The sequence below is a fragment of the Mustela lutreola genome, chromosome 11 (genome assembly GCF_030435805.1).
Source record: "Mustela lutreola isolate mMusLut2 chromosome 11, mMusLut2.pri, whole genome shotgun sequence".
Taxonomy (NCBI): Eukaryota; Metazoa; Chordata; class Mammalia; order Carnivora; family Mustelidae; genus Mustela; species Mustela lutreola.
The window spans coordinates 69732677-69746070 of record NC_081300.1 but is presented as its reverse complement, the minus strand read 5'-3'; the positions used below and the strand labels follow the sequence as shown (position 1 = coordinate 69746070).

The window sequence follows — 13394 nt, the reverse complement described above, 5'->3', positions numbered from 1 at the left end:
ACATTCAAGTGCACACAAAACATTCTTCAGAATAGATCACATATTAGACCACAAAACAGATCCCAACAAGTTAAAAAACATGTAAGTCATACCATGCATCTTTTCTGACCAAACACTATGAAACTAGAAGTCAACCACAAGAAAAAAATCTAGAAGGACCACAAATACATGGAGGTTAAATAGCAAGCTACTAGACAACTAATGAGTCATCCAGGAAATAAAAGAAGAAATAAAAAGTACATGGAAACAACTGAAAATGAAAACACAATAATTTAAAACCTTAAAACAGCATATACCACAGAAATACAATTATTATATAATATTATGAAAAACTACATGCCAACAAATTGGACAACCTAGAATAAATAGGTAAGTTCCTAGAAATATATAAACTACCAAAATTGAAACAGGAACAAATAGAAAATTTGAACAGACTGCTTGCCAGCAAAGAAACTGAATCCGTAATCAAAAAACTCCCAAGAAGGGGCGCCTGGGTGGCTCAGTGGGTTAAAGTCTCTGCCTTCAGCTCAGGTCATGATCCCAGGGTCCTGGGATCGAGGGCCACAGGGAGCCTGCTTCCCCCTCTCTCTCTCCTGCCTATCTGCCTACTTGTGATCTCTGTCAAACAAATAAATAAAAATCTTTAAAACAAAACAAAAAACTCCCAAGAAACAAAAGTGCAGGACCAGATGGTTTGCAGGTGAATTCTACCAAACATTTAAATGAGAGTTAAGGGGCGCCTGGGTGGGGCTCAGTGGGTTAAAGTCTCTGCCTTCAGATCAGGTCATGATCCCAGGGTTCTGGGATCAAGCCCCGCATTGGGCTCTCTACTCAGCAGAGAGCCTGCTTCCTCCTCTCTCTGCCTGCCTCTCTGCCTACTTGTGATCTCTGTCTGTCAAATAAATAAAATCTTTAAAAAAATAATAATAAAATAAAATAAGTAAATAAGAGTTAATACCTACTCTTCTCAAATTATTCCAAAAAGTAGAAAAGGAAGGAAAATTTCCAAATTCCTTCTATGAGGCAAGCATTACCCTGATACCAAACCAGGTAAACAGACCACAAAAAAGAGCTACAGGCCAGTATGTCTGATGGACATAGATGCAAAAGTCCTCAACAAAATACTAGCAAACCAAATCCAACAATACATTTTAAAAAATCATTAAAAAAAATTTCACCACAATCAAATGGGATTTATTCCTAGATTGCAAGGGTGGTTCAATATCTGCAAACCAATCAATGTGATACATCACATCAATAAGAAAGGATAAGAACCATATGATATTTCAATAGATGCAGAAAAAGCATTTTACAAAGTACAGGAGTCATTCATGATAAAAATCCTCACCAAAGTAGGTTTAGAAGGAACATACCTTAACATAATAAAGGCCATCTATGAAAAGCACACAACTAACACTATTTTCGAGAGCCTTCCCTCTCAACACATTTATTCATCATAGTACTGAAAATCCATAGTACTGAAAACCACAGCAATCAGACAACAAAAGCATCCAAATCAGTAAGAAAGAAGTAAAACTTTGACCATTTGTACATGACATATCATACACAGAAAACACAAATGACTCCACCAAAAAGCTGCTAGAACTGACACAAATCCAGTAAAGTCACAAGAAATAAAATCAATATATAGAAACCTGTCACATTTCTATACACCAATAATGAAGTACAGAAGGAGAAATTAAGGAACCACTCCCATTAACAACTACATTAAATGTAGTTAAGATAGCTAGGAATAAATGGAACCAAAGAGGTAAAAGACCTGTACTCTGAAAACTATAAAACACTGATGAAAGAGATTGAAGATGACATAAAGAAAGGAGAGACATTCCACCCTGATGGATTGGAAGAACAAATATGTTTAAGTGTCTACCCAAAGCAATCTACATATTTAATGAAATCCCTATCAAAATACCAAGAGCATTTTTCACAAAACTAGAACAAATAATCCCAAAGTTTGTATGGAACCAAAAAAGACCCCAAAGAGCCAAAGCAATCTTTAAAAAGAAAAGATGAAGGCATCACAATTCTAGATTTCAAGTTATATTACAAAGCTGTAATAATCAAAATAGTATGGTACTGGCACAAAAATAGACAAGTAGATCACTGGAACAGAACAGAAAATCCAGAAATAAACCCTCAATTTGGCCAATTAATCTTCAACAAAGCAGGAAAGAATATCCAATGGAAAAAAGACAGTCTCTTCAACAAATATTGGGAAAACTGGACAGTCACATGCAAAAGAATGAAACTGGACCACTTCTTACACCAAACACAAAAGTGAATTCAAAAACGGATTAAAGACTTAAATGTAAGACCAAAACCATAAAATCCTAGAATTTCTGTGACATCTGCCATAGCAACTTTTTTTCTAGATAGGCCCCACAAAGGAAGGGAAACAAAAGTACAAATAAACTACTGGGATTACATCAAAATATAAAGCTTCTGCCCAGTAAAGGAAACAATCAACAAAACTAAAAGGCAACCTACAGGGCAGCCTTGATTTTGGCTCTGGTCATGATCTCAGGGTGGTGAGATCAAGCCTCCAGTGGGCTCCCCACTCAGCAGGGAATCTGCTTGAGTTTCTCTCCTCTCCCTCTGCCCCTCCCTCTGCTTGTGTGCGCTCTCTCTAAAATAAATTTAAAATTAAAAAAAAAAAAAGGCAATCTATGGAATGGGAGAAGATATTTGCAAATGACATATCTGATAAAGGGCTAGAATAAAAAATATATAAAGAACTAAAACTCAACATGCAAAAAAGAAAAATCCAATTTAAAAATGGGCAGAAGTTGGGACGCCTGGGTGGCTCAGTTGGTTAAGCAGCTGCCTTCGGCTCACGTCATGATCCCAGCGTCCTGGGATCGAGTCCCACATCGGGCTCCTTGCTCCGCAGGGAGCCTGCTTCTCCCTCTGACTCTGCCTTCCACTCTGTCTGCCTGTGCTCGCTCTCACTCTCTCTCTCTTACAAATAAATAAATAAATAATCTTTTAAAAAAAAAAAATGGGCAGAAGACATGAACACATTTCGCCAAAGAAGACACCCAGATGGCCAACAAACACCTGAACAGATATTCACCATAATTTACCCTAGTGGGGTTGCCTGGCTGGCTCAGTCAGTAAAGCCTCTGTTTCTGGCTGATCTTAGGATCCTGGGCTCAAGTCCCATGCTGGGCTCCCTGCTCAGTGGGAGACTGCTTGCCCCTTTCCTTCTGGCTGTCCCCCTACTCGTGCATGCTCTCTCTCTCTCTCAAATAAATAAATAGAATCTTTAAAAATAGTAATAAACTTATCATCAAGGAAATGCAAATCAAAACTACAATGACACAGCACCTGTCAGAATGGATAAAATCAACACAAGAAACAACAGGTGTTGGCAAGGATATGGAGAAAAGGGAACCCTCTTGCACTCTTAGTGGGAATGCAATCTGGTGCAGCCACTGTGGAAACATTATGGAGGTTCCTCAAAAAGTTAAAAATAGAACTACACCATGATCTAGCAATCGCCATATGGAATATTTACCCAAAGAATACAAAAAACACTAATTCAAAGGCATACATGCACTCCTTATGTTTTTTGCCGCATTATTTACAAACTATGGAAGCAGCTCCAATATCCATCGATAGATGAATAGATAAGGAAGATGTGGTAATATATATACCAGCCATTAAAAAAGAATGAAATCTTGCCATTTGCAAAAACATGGATGAAGCTAGAGAGTATAATGCTAAGTGAAATAAGGTGGTTAGAACGAGACAAATACCACATGATTTCACTCATATGTGGAATCTAAAAAAAAGAAACAAATGAGCAAAGGGGAGGGTAGACAGAGACAAACCAAGAAGCCAACTCTTAACTATAGAGAGTAAACTGATGATTACCAGAGGGGAGGCGGATGGGACATGGGTGACACAGGTGATGGGGATTAAGGAGTGCACTTGTTGTGATGAGCACCAGGTAATTAAAATAAAAACTTTTTTTTTTTTAAGATCTTATTTATTTGAGAGAAAGCCAGGGCATGAGGGTGTAAGGGGCAGAGGGAAAGCAAGCAGACTCCCTGCTGAACAAGGAGCCTGATGTGAGACTTGATCTGAGGACCCTGGGATTATGACCTGAGCTGAAGGCAGACCCTTACCTGAGCTACACAGGTGCCTGTAAATTAAAACTTAAAAAAATTTTTAACTCTTTTCTCCACATCCTCATTAACACTTGTCTTTTTGCTAACAGCCATTCTGACCCATGTGAGGTGATATCTCATTATGATTTTGATTTGCATTTCCTTGATGATTGGAGATGCTGAGCATCTTTTCATGTGTCTCATGACCACCTGTATATTTTCTTTGGAAAATGTATATTCAGGAGGATTATCCTTAATAGCCAAAAAGTGGAAGCAAGCGAAATGTCCATCAACTTATGAAGAGATATACAAAATGTGGTATATACATGCAATGGAACATTATTTAGCCATAAAAAGAAATGAAGTCCTGATACACTGATACATGCTATAACATGAGTAACATACTTTAAATTTTACACCAAATGAAAGAAGCCAGACACAAAAAAGCTATATATGGTGGGATTCCCCCTATGTGAAATATCCAGAATAGTCAAATCTATAGAGGCAAAAAGTAGATTAATTGTTGACAGGGGATAGGGGAGGAAGAAATGGGGAGTGACTGCTAAAGCATGGGGTTTCTTTTTGGGGTGATAATAATGCTCTGGAATTAGCAGTGATGATTACATCACTTTCTAACTTTACTAAAAACCACTTATTTGTACACTTTAAAGTGGTGAATTTTGTTTATATGTAAATAAAAGGTACATTTAAGAATGAGGATGTTTTTCTGTATGTATACTAGAAGAAAAAGCTAACAAAAAAAGACACTGATTTCAAATTACGATAAATGGAAAAATAATACTAACAGAAAGAGAAATTTGCAATGCATCTTTTCAAAGATCAACCCCATTATGTATAATTTGAACATACCCAGTAGTACATCACTGGGATTATCTGGGATTCTTCTAACAACATATATGCATTCATTCGATGTGTGTTTATTGAGCATGTCATATGTATAGGCACTCTTCAACAAAGGGGGAGAGATGTCCACAGATTATTGATAAGGTCATATTTTGAACTCTTTCAATGCAACTTAATATAGTAAATCTTTCTGTGGTGTGTACTGACGTGACCAAAGTTAATGTAGCCCCTGGCACATTTGAGAATACAGCTTTCACAGGAATCTGGCTTTCTGGGACAGTTTTCTTAGGTGTAAGTCACAGTAAATCTCTAAATGATGTCTCCTTGAAATTCTTTCTCCCTCCCATTTTTAAAAGCTATGTAGGCAGTCTTCCTGTAATACCTTACTCACTTTCCAGTTGTTAAACTTTTTTCTTGGCAGAAAGGAATTGCTTTTTGTTTGTTTAATGAGGAGAGATGTTAGAAAAGCCTGCCCTGGGGGCACCTGGTTGGCTCAGTCAATGAAGCTTGTGACTCTTGAAGTCAGGAATTTGAGTTCCACCTTGGGTATAGTGATTACTTAAAAAATAAATAAGTAAAAAATAAGTAAATAAAGGGGCAATTACTTATAAAAAGAAAAGAAAAAAAGTTTGCCTTAGATGTCTTATACTTGTATTCAATTTTCTCTAAGGTCATTAAGTATTCTGAATCTTGAATTAAGGACCTTCTCAACCAGAGGTCATTAATACTTAAACAATTATCATTGAGTTAGTATAAACTAAGAGAAGAAAAAAGGCTCCCATAGGGCTGAGGCTACACTATGCTCTCACAGGAGTGCTAAACAATGTTTTTGGTAACTGTCATTTTCCAAACATCAAAGTGTGTAGAAAGTAAAGGGGTTCAAAATATAGGCTATCAATACTGCGGTAAATTTTGAAAGTCATCTCGACTCAGATCTCGGTGCGGATGTAGCAAGTAAAAATCATGTAAAGCCAATTTAAAATCTATTTCATTTGAAACCTTTTCTATTAAATGATAAACATTAGGAGGCATAAAATAATTTTACATGTCACCAAAACCTCATAGTCAGCAGAAAAGAAAACCAAGTAGCCAAATGAGCATTTCTATAATGTTTCAGAATTATTACCTTCCTTGACATCGTGTCTTAGTCAGGGCACTCAAGCAGGCAGCAGCTTGTCACTTATAGCCCCTGTCATTTCCTATTCAGTTCATTAAACCCTAGGTTTTCCCCAGAAACATACAACCCACAAGGAGATTCTTCTGCCAGTTAGAAAAGATCAATTCAAAAGATGCAGAAATCAATATGCAACTCTGAATGGGCATGAAGGCCATAACAAATTGCCACCTACACACGGAATTATATTTTGTAGATTGTGTGGGCAGAAGCAGCAGTAGCTTATGTTAAGATCTTATAGTTGGGCTTATTTTATATTGACAGGCTTATTTCATACTGACTGGCTTCTCGTTGGCTGAGAAAGAATGGATCACGTTCAAAAGCTAAAGCCAAGTTGGCAATCCTTTCTTTTTGTCTTTCTCTCTAAAAATTACCCTAAACAGGGGCGCCTGAGTGGCTCAGTCTCTTGAGCACCTATTTACCGGTTTCAGCTAGGGTCATGAGGGTCTCAGGGTCTTGAGATCAAGTCCTGCCTGGGGCTCTGTGCTCAGCAGGGAGTCTGCTAGAGATTCTCTCTCTCCCTCTCCCCTTCAGCCACTCCCTCGACCCCTCCACCCTCAGGGTGCAAGCGCACACACTCTCAGATAAATAAATCTTTCTAAAAAATTAATTCAAAAATAAAAAAATAATTCCCCTAAATAAGTTAGGTAACATCGCCAGTTTATACATGGAGGCCTGATTCAAAACTTCAGTTCTTTAAGTCATTTTGCCTCTCTTCTCAGTGATAATTAAAATTCTAGGACTCCAGAGTCACATTCATAAACACATTTATAAATACCACTGACCCCCCCCCAAATATACCACATGACTAGTATATGCCCCAGTGGAGACTAGAATAAAATAACACCCTACTGTGGAAATGAGGGCTGGCACTCTCCTTTTAACCAAGAATAAGGCATTTGGGATAGCTAAGACAACATTTAGCTTTCAAAAGCATGCTGCTACCAGGAATGGAAAGAAAGGATCTTACACCTCCTTTTCTTTCCTAAATCTAAAGCGGTGGGCAAAATGTCTGCATTTACTGGTCTGAAACTGTCAAACCATTGCCAAAGAATGAGCAAAGCAAATTACATACACATGCTCAACTCCTAAAATGCTACCTCCTTTGTGAAGCTGTCTCGATTCATTATTTAGCATGCATAGCTTTCTTCTCTACATCCTGTCTTATAATTTATACTTCCACTGATATTTGTATTAATATTTTTTCAATGAATAATGTGTTTACAGGTATCTTCTCTTACTAAACTGTAAACTTCCACAGCTCAGAGATCATATTATCATCTCTCTGGTTCCCAAAATGCGAAGCAGAGTGATTTATAATGGCAGGTGCAAAATAAATGCTTGATATAAATGCTTGAATAAATATGGTGGTGTTATGATTGGAAGTTACGATTTAAGAGTTCTAATAAAAGTTGAAAGTAAATAGGGTAAAGAAAGCACCCGTCTTTTCTCTGTATTTGGTATCATGATTGTGTACACTGAAGAGGGATATGCATCTAAAGATTTCCTCTTGAAAATACATTTTATATTCAATCTATTTTTTTTAATTTTTTATAAACATATATTTTTATCCCCAGAGGTACAGGTCTGTGAATCGCCATGTTTACACACTTCACAGCACTCACCAGAGCACATACCCTCCCCAATGTCCATAACCCCACCCCCCCTTCTCCCAACTCCCCTCCCCCCAGCAACCCTCAGTTTGTTTTGTGAGATTAAGAGTCACTTATGGTTTGTCTCAATCTGTCTGTTTTTGACAACCTTCAAGTAAACTATCTTTAGGAGAAGACTTTCAAGCTTACATTGAACTTCATCAGGAAATTTCCAATCAGTCAGAAAAATAGTATCTACTTCCTATGACGAAGAATGCTATTAGATGCCTCAGAAAAAAAACTGCAAAATCCTAACAGCTGAGAGCATGACACCACAAGACTCTACCAACCAGGCACTGCCTGTATAAACTGATCAAGAAGAGAAAAAGACGAAACCCTGAATTTAACTGAGAAGGAAATTGGTCTTTAGTTCTCAAAAAACAAGGGCTTAACTAGGGACTGATTAATGAGGAGTAACAACTGTTTCAGGTACACAGAGTAAGAAGCAGCACATGTGTCTAAAGAGAGAAACGCAATGAAAATCATCTCAACTAAAAATTCTCTTCCCCCGGGCACCTGGGTGGCTCAGTGGGTTAAGCCGCTGCCTTCGGCTCAGGTCATGATCTCAGGGTCCTAGGATCGAGTCCCGCATCGGGCACTCTGCTCAGCAGGGAGCCTGCTTCCTCCTCTCTCTCTCTCTCTCTCTGCCTGCCTCTATGCCTACTTGTGATCTCTCTCTGTCAAATAAATAAATAAAATCTTAAAAAAAAAATTCTCTTCCCCACTGTTTTAATTTGTTTTACATGTTCTCTTACTATTGGATACAGGGTTTGGCCAAACTTTAACAACTGGTTATTTGGAAATTTCTACACAATGATCAATTTCTCCCACAATGTGCATTTTTTCCTTCCAAAACAAACAAGATACTTTGACAGGGACAATCTCCAGGCTCTTATTGAAAGGTACAAGAGAAAATGAGTAATTGAATATCATACCATACTTTTGAGTTCATTAGGCCATTATCACCTGGGGTAGATTTAATCAAAAGATGAAGAGTACAAGCTCAAAAGCTTTTTAGTTGACAAGAAGCAAGTCTTTGGCTTGGGATTTTTGTGTTTCAGTTGTAAGTCAGCTTCACAGAAAAGTAATCAGAAACTAGATTGGCCAGAGATTAGAAAAAAGCCTTGAAATGAAAGGTGTAAGACCATGGGTCCTACTTGTGATTTGGTCTTGGTATTAGCAAGTGTAGGGACTTTGCACAAACTACTTAAAACTCTGATCTGTAAAGTAAGGGACTAGACTAGTAATTCCTAAAGCCCCCTGAGGCACTCTCCATTTTTCATTGTCTAATATTGTTCCTTAAGTCATAGACTGGTTCTTTCAACTATATGAATATCTTCAATGAACATAATAAAGGACAGTTTCTGCCCTGAAGGAGGGGATAAGTCAGTGAGAAAAGTGAAGACTGGACTCATAGCTTCTTGGTGCTCATTCATCCATTCAAGTTCTAAACAAAGGTCACAGGAGTGAGGAATGAGAATGAATAGGAGCAGGAATGAGAATGACAAGGAGCAGAAGAAACTCCACCTAAGCTCTTAGAAGGGAGAAAGGAATTCACTTTTTCAGTCTACCAATGCTGATTGAGTGATCCCTCTGTATCAGGCACTGAAGATCCTAGAGTGACCCAGACAGATCAGGCCTCTATTAAAGCTTATTTGCATTCTTAGTGGTGAAGAAAAACAGATTAGCAAATAAATGAAATCCAGATTGTGATAAATTTTAGGAAGGAAAACAACAGTAATAAGAGAGGGTCGGGTGGGATGAACTATCATTAGCATAGGGGTGAGGAGGAAGGCTCTTTGGAGACAGGAAGCTGAGACCCGAGCGCAGATGGGAACAAGGACAACCAGCATGGAAGGAAGTGGTTAAATACTGACTCCAAAAGGGCTGGAGCAGACAGACCATCTGCCAGGCTGGAGCTTAAACAGCAATTACTTCTGGAAAGTTTAGGATTTAAAGCAGTCATTCTCAACCAAGGGCGATTTTGCCCCTCAGGGGATACCTGACTGCGTCTGGAGACATTTTTGGGTTGTCACAATGTGGCAGGGAGAGTACCTGAGAAAACCTTAACTAAAGAACCATTACAGCCCAAGTTATGGTTTTCGTCATTCTGTTATTAACTCATGTTTTTACCAACTTGGGTCTTTTTTCCTTTACTGCAGAAACAAAGTAAAAACAGGTTTCAAGTGGGCCCATGCTTCAGCCACTCTCTAAGGAAATCCCACCGCAGAGGTTCAAGGGACTCCGCGAACCTCTGAAAAGGTACACAAGGTAGTGACTATGTCCCCGAATGCGCGGGAAACGATCTGAAGAGACCCACCACCCAACTGCTCACGGGGGTCACCCCTGCGCGGAAGGGGCTGGATTAGGCGCAGTGGAAGGGGAGAACAAAGTCAGGTTTCAAAGTCATGTTCAAGATAATGCAAACTGGGGTCCATGCTACGGAAGAAGTGGAGATGCCTCAAGAATTAAAACCTCTGCCCCAAGACTTCTAGCTCCCGCTGCTGGCTTCCGCATTAACACCCGTTCCCCAAGGCTCTAGACGCTTCTTCCCCGACGCCGCCCTGCGCTGGTCTCAGACCTCTCTGCCCCACCCCCTCGCCCCGGTCCGGGTCCCAGTTCCAGGCTCTCTCACCTGGCCCCGCCCGCGTCGACCGTAGGCCCTACTAGGCCCGCAAGGGCCTCCCCGCCACCGCCTCACCTGCGTGGTCAATCGTCTCCCCAAGCTGTCCTCGACGTACCGGTTTGCCCAGGCAGAGCGGCCGGGAGCGGAAGGCCTCGCCAGGGTCTGTGGGTGGCGTCACGAGCCCCGCGCGGGTCCCTCAGGCCCGTGAGCGCGGGGCCAGCCCTCGGAAGGGCGAGAAAGGCGGCAGCAGAGACGCTGCGCCGGCGACCCGAGGGCATGCGGCCGGGAAACCGGGGCGAAGGAAGCCGGGCGCGGAGGACGCTGACGCTGAGGGAGCCGGGCCCTTGAGGGGTCCGTTAGCGGCCGCTCGCCCCTTTTTGCATATTCATGAAGTCAAACGGGGCGGACCGCCCAGGAGGCTGGCAGCGGAGCTGTCATGAATTATTCATGAGTAAGCGTCTCATCCCGCCCAAAAAGACCTCGTTGACTATTCATGAGCCCGAGAGGGTTTGGGCTGGAAAAGGCCGTTGAGTAGCCACCCTTCTGAGAGAGGCGTCGACGAGCTGAGGTGAGGGCTGTCCAGACGCTAGGGCTCGGGAGAAAGAGGGCGCTTGAGCGTCCTCAGTTTCTAGGCTTAGGTTAATTTTTTTTCTTTCCTTTTCCTTTTCCTTGCGACTTTAAGTTTGATGTGAAAGTATTTCGCTGAAGCCCGAAGTACTCTGAGGAGAAACGGGAAGGTGGGGGCTGAGGAAAAAGACAAAGGGAAGCTTCTAGATAGCACCCCACCCCCTCCTTCAATTCCCGCCCTCAGCTCTCGACTTTGAAAAATTTCACATGTAACGGGGTTGGGGGGGAGATGGGGGGGGGAAGAGCGGAGAGAATAGTAGTGGGAACACCCGCATTCCCGCTATCAAGGTAGCTGTTGTATTCAGATTTGGGTGGGAAGGAGTGAGTCTTGGTGAGCAAGCAACAGCGGTAATTAGCGGCCAAGCAGTGGGTTAGGCCAACGATGTCTGTGTATTGCTGGAGGTCGGGAGTGGAGCTTTGGGGTGATCTTGGCTAGGTCACGTTTTCTCCAGCCACGGATTTGTTCTGCCAAATCAATGCCTGGCGCAGACCCAAGAGGTGACAGAGCTGGGGATAGGTCCCCACGGAATGGCCTCTGCTCCTTTGCTACCTTTTCCAGGACGTGCCATTTAATCTCCATGGACTTTAGTTCCCCAAACAGTACAGGGGGAGAAAATGTCTTGAAATGCAAGATCAGCCAATCACCGACCTGTGTTCAAATGTGCAGCGCATGGGACGGGATGTGCAGTACACGGTGCACTTGGCTGGTGAAAACGGAGATAAAGCACGGTTCTTGCCCCTACAGGAGTTTTTTATTTAATTAGGCTGAGTCTAATTTCTCCCCAACTGATGATCAATCTCTTGATATGTGAGCAGTATTTTACATCTTTGCAATACTACACGGTGCCTGGCACATAGTAGTCACCCAGTAAATGTTGAATGAATGAATAATTGAAGTAGCCCGAAGAAGATATTAAAAAACCAAAAGAGCATGAACAAATATCCAGTTAATATAGTGGAAACCATTTTCTCTGAGTGAGTGTGGAAAGGGGGAATTAGAGCCAAATGGGATTTGTTAAAATGGTGAATAATAACTTCACAGAAGCAAACTCTGTGAAGCCTCTGAGTAACTGGGTGACCTCTGACAAACCAATTTCTTTTGCTGGACTTCACTTTCCTCTTCTTTATAGTTTTATATTTTACATTTAAATCCATGACCCATTTTGAATTAATATTTGTATATAGTGTGAGAATTAGGTTGAGAGTTTGTTTTGGTTTTTGGGTGTTTTGTTTTGTTTTGGCCTATGGATGTACTGTTGCCCCAGTACTATTTGTTGAAAAGGCTATCCTTCCTCCACTAAATTGACTTTCCTTTTCTCTAAAATGAAGGGATTGGATTATCTATTTCTCCTTTCCCTTCCAAGTCTATGACGCTGAGCCCATTTATGTCAAAATGTACTTTCTTTGTGTAAAGCTGTCCTTTGTATCAGGCAAGAAAGGTCACCTAGTTGCATTTTAGAATCCAGCAGTTAGATATTGTTCATTTGATAGAAGGGAGATTTTCTTGTTAAAAAAGTGGTGTTGGATGGGATGCCTGGGTGGCTCAGTGGGTTGGGCCTCTGCCTTCAGCTCGGGTCATGACTGGGATCGAGCCCCGCATTGGGCTCTCTGCTCCGCAGAGAACCTGCTTCCTCCTCTCTCCCTGCCTGCCTCTCTGCCTACTTGAGAGCTGTCAAATAAATAAATAAAATCTTAAAAAAAAAGGTGGTGTTGGAAGATTGGGGAAGATGTGTGAGGAGCATTAGAAAATCAACTATTACTGTCTTTGTGCAAACATAATAAAACTGGTTTTTGCTTCACTCAGAATGGCCAAAGGCAGGGGGCAGGGAATGGCTTAGGCTTTAATATGCTGAACAATAGCTGGTTAATCTTTATCTGAATCTTGGATTCACACGTATCAGGGTAAAAGAGTAAGCAATTGTATCACCATTATAAATAGGGCAGTTGAGATGTAGGTCAAGAGGTAAACCTAGCATGAGTCTTTATCTGAGAAAGCACAGAAATCTTACCTCCTTCTTCAAATCATAATTCTTGTCACAGAGTGGACATATCAAGTACTAAAGTGAATGATTATTGTTGCCCTGTGAAGTTTCAGATGTTTGTGGGTCAAATATGCAAACAAATACATATAAGTGAAAGACAGTTGAAAGTTAGAGTTCTGCTCTTAAAATCCATAAATATGAAATCTCTAAGCCTTTAGATAATGAGTTAGAAAAAGGTGATAAAAAAACATCAGAGTTATTCTCTGAGAGTACATGATCTGTAGTGTCATACCTCCTGGGGCTGTCAGCTTGTGAGCTTTCAAAACTAAACAGGAG

At 40.9% G+C, this 13394-nt stretch overlaps 1 protein-coding gene across 5 annotated transcripts in view; it reads left to right on the top strand.

Moving 5' to 3' along the window:
• The first annotated feature begins 10814 nt into the window (after nt 1-10814).
• The window catches only part of HORMAD2 (HORMA domain containing 2), a 96474-nt gene continuing 93894 nt past the window's right edge, over nt 10815-13394 (top strand). For 4 of the 5 annotated variants that reach the window (XM_059140225.1, XM_059140224.1, XM_059140223.1 and 1 more), the window contains exon 1: nt 10911-11017. The gene's annotated coding sequence lies outside the window, so the exon portion shown is untranslated. The other variant, XM_059140222.1, reaches the window with a different exon arrangement.